Here is a 4,168-nt window from a genome sequence, read left to right on the forward strand (position 1 = left end):
AACCTGAAAAAATATTCTTCCATCAGACATGAGCATGATAAATACAGTTTTCTTTCTTTTATTATTTTTTTCAAAACAGTGGAACACGAAATAAAGGCTGTGCATATCTACTGCGGGGAACAGTTCTCTAAAGGGGATTACACCTGCAACCATATTCATGCTTGAGGATGGCTTGTGTTTACCTAGATAAGTCACTGATTTGGTATTCTGTCCAAGCAAAAGGAGGTGATATGAAAGGCCATGTTTGTAAACATGCTCACTGTCTTAGAAATGGTGTTTTGTTTGAAACAAGGTGACAAGTCCCTCTCAAGTTGAAAGTAAGCAAAACTAGAAACTAAATAGATCACTTTTGAATTCAAGATGAATTCAACTTAAAATTAAAAAAGTAAATCAAACTATGGTAAAACCTACATGTTTCACAATGTGAATCAGGGAAAAGAAGCAGTATTGTGTAGTCAAAAGGGAAACTAACACCTCTAACTAAGTTTTGAAACATGAAACAGAAGAAAAATGTCACATACTCATTGTAATGGCTAAAATTAAAGACTAACAATACCAAGTATTGATAAGAATGTGGCGTCACCAGGACTCTCACACATTGTGAATGGGAGTGTAAAATGGTAGACACTTTGGCAAAAGATGAGGCAGTTTCTTACACATTTGCATGTATAACTGTCATATGATTCAGCAATGCCACTTCTACACCTTTAATCTAGAAAAATAAAACATATTTCTGCAGAAACACTCATACAAAATGTGTGTATGCCAGTTTCCTTTTATTAATTTTTTTTATTTATTTATTTTTTGAGATGGAGTCTCGCTCTGCAGGCAGGCTGGAGTGCAGTGACGCAATTTCAGCTCACTGTAAGCTCCGAGTTCCTGGTTCAAGTGATTCTCCTGCCTCAGCCTTCCGAGTAGCTGGGATCACAGGCATGTGCCACCACACCCAGCTAATTTTTGTATTTTTAGTAGAGACGGGGTTTCACCATGTTGGCCAGGATGGGCTAGATCTCCTGACCTCGTGATCCGCCCGCCTCAGCCTCCGAAAGTGCTGAGATTACAGGCGTGAGCCACCGCACCTAGTTGCCAGTTTCCTTTATAAGGGTGCAAACTGAAACCAACCCAAATATCTTTCAACAGGTATATAAACAAGTTGCGGTATAGTCATACAATGGAAAACTCCTCAGCCATAAAAATGAGCAAAGCTCTAATAAACACAGACAAATCTGTACATGGACAAATCTCACAAACCATACAGTGAATGAAGGAAGCCACGCAAAAATAGTACAAGTTATACGATTCGATTTACATAAATTTCTGGAACAGACAAAACTAATTTGTGACCGTAAAATTCAGAATAAATGTCATCTATGAGATGGGGCCGAAATTGACTAGGAAATGTTGTGTGGAAAATGTCTAGGGTTGATGATGGAGGGATCTGAGTTGCTTACTATATGTATTAGTCAAAGTGCGTTGAATGGCTTAAGATTTGTGCATTTTATTCTATGTAAAATTAACCTCCAAAGAAAACAAGAAATACATATTGAATTATTGTTCATTCTATTTATGCTAAAAATATTTAAGGTGAAATGCTATATTAGTTATCTATTGCTCTGTAACAAATTACCCCAAAATGTGTTACCTTAAAATAATAAACATTTTTGGCCGGGCATGGTGGCTAATGCCTGTAATCCCAGCACTTTGGGAGACCGAGGCGGGTGGATCACTTGAGGTCAGGAGTTCAAGATCAGCCTAGCCAACATCACGAAACTCTGTCTCTACTAAAATACAAAAATTAGACTGGCATGATGGCGGACACCTGTAATCTCAGCTACTCAGGAGGCTGAGACAGGAGAATTGCTTGAACCCAGGAGATGGTGGTTGCAGTGAGCAGAGATTACACCACTGCACTCCAGCTTTGGCGGCTGAGTGAGACTCCATCTCAAAAACAATAATAATTAAAATAATAATAAACATTTTTTATATCACAGTTTGTATAGGAGAAGAATTTTGTATCAGCTGGTTGGTTCTTGCTCAGGTTCTTTGAGGAAGTGGCAGTCAAGGTGGTTGCAGGAGCAGTGGTCACCTGAAAAGTCAATGGGGATTGGAGCATTCTCTTCCCAACTCACTTACATGGCTATTGGCAGGAGGCCTCGGTTCCTTATCATGAGGGTTTCTCCATAGGGCTTCTTGTGGCATGAGAGCTAGCTTTCCCCAGAGTGAGCAACCCATGAAATATTGGAAAAAGGAAGCTTTAGTGCCTTTTAAATCTAGGCTTAGAAGTCACCTGCCATCATTTCTTCCATATTCTACTGATCACATACACAACTTTGATACAATGTAGGAGTGGGCAACACAAGAGCAAGAATATCAGGAGGTAAGGATCATCTCAGCGCTGTCTATCATGAGGGTAGTTATATCTGCAACTCTCTTTAAATGTTACCCCAAAACGATGGATTAGTAGATGTATAGATGGATGAATATATTGATAGACATAAGGTAAGACATGTATTACAACATATTAACAACTGTGGTATCTAAGTGGTAGGTATGTATGTGTTCACTGTACAACTCAATAAACTTTTCTATATGTTTGAAAGTTTTCAAAATAAAATGTTACAGAAAATTACTTAATTCTAAGGAGATATGAGAAGGCATGGCTTCCTCTAAGTAGGAAAGGTCATCAAAAGGAAGAGTTCAGTCTAGTTAGAAGGCAGAGATGCTAAAGGGTGATGGTTGAAATGCAACATACATGGTTTTGCAGGGGCCAGCACTGGAAGAAATGTTTGCACTGGGTGTCCAATGCCTGAAAGGGACTCAGCATAGCCACACCATCTGCCCCCAATATTATGGGGGAGAGCAAGGTATTTCTTATGGATGTTGGTCACTCAGATTGTGGCAGAACAGAAGCTTCTTTGGAGTTTATATTCAAGAGAAGGCAGCAATGACCTGTGTTCCTGGTAACTGATATATGAAGACCAGATGGGAACAAGCAGCATCTCAGTGGATGCTGGTGCAGATTAAGGTTTGGGATTGTGCCTATATTAGATACAGAACTATACCCACTCCTGAATTCAAGGACAATCCCAAGGCCAAAAGAATTGGGTTCATATTGAGAAAGGGGGTGAAAACGAATGGTTAGAAACATAGAAAATCATAATTAATGGCCAGTGGTTTTCTCTGGGCATTGGTGTCTTAAATAATTTTGAGTATTTTTAAACTTTCAAAGGGGTTAGGAATTGTTTTTCTATAATTGTCATTAATACTAACAATTAAATTTAAGAACATGATAAACAATAATTGTACAGAGAAGAAAATATCCTCACTTATACATGACTGTTATTATAAACATGGTTCTTTTCTCAAACTAGTGTGACTTTTCCTCAAAGGGTATATTTCAAAGGACTTTTCTTAGGAATACAAGTGCTGTTATCTAAAGCACAACAAACAATGAAGTGCAACTCCAGGGTCTGTGTCTCACTCAGCCCTTTTTTACTGTTTGGAAAAAAAGAAAAAAAAAGTAATGTAAATCATTTGATATGATTAAATCACATACTAATAGGGACAAACAGAAACTAAAATGCACATGCACCCACACACGGGCTCAGCAACTGAAATGGGAAGAAAGGCGTGCCCAGAAGAGCTGAAAAATGGGGAGCAACAGGCACAAGCTAAAGGCAGTCACCTGACTTTTGTTCTGACTGCCTGTGCAGTCCCTGCCTGTGCCCTGCCCCTACAGCCTCTCCGTAGTCTAGACAGGTATCTTGGCAACAGACAGAAGAAAGAACCATATGCAGACACAGCAATTTACAGCAATATGTACTATGTACGGGACAATGTGGAAATTTGAACTGCCCTCTAATGTTTAGCAAATTTGGTGAAATCTGAATGAATGTGGGGTGCTGGTGGTGGGAGGGAGAGGATGACTCAGACTACCTCTCAGAAGCCAAATTTAACTCCAAGAGATCTGTCTCTCACCCATCAAGGGATTCAGAAGGGTTTGGTTACCTTGATCTTATGCACTTTGGGAAAGCATAAACATCAAATAAAAAACAGCAATCATCGAGCTTGTGCTAAAACAATCATTTACTTTTTAAATTTTGTTCATAGATTATCTTCTTTTCCTAACTTTCACTGTTTTCTTTTTCAAGGGACCTGTGTCCCTTAA

This window comes from Trachypithecus francoisi, unplaced genomic scaffold (assembly GCF_009764315.1).
Source record: "Trachypithecus francoisi isolate TF-2019V2 unplaced genomic scaffold, Tfra_2.0 Lachesis_group17, whole genome shotgun sequence".
In the NCBI taxonomy this organism is placed as follows: Eukaryota; Metazoa; Chordata; class Mammalia; order Primates; family Cercopithecidae; genus Trachypithecus; species Trachypithecus francoisi.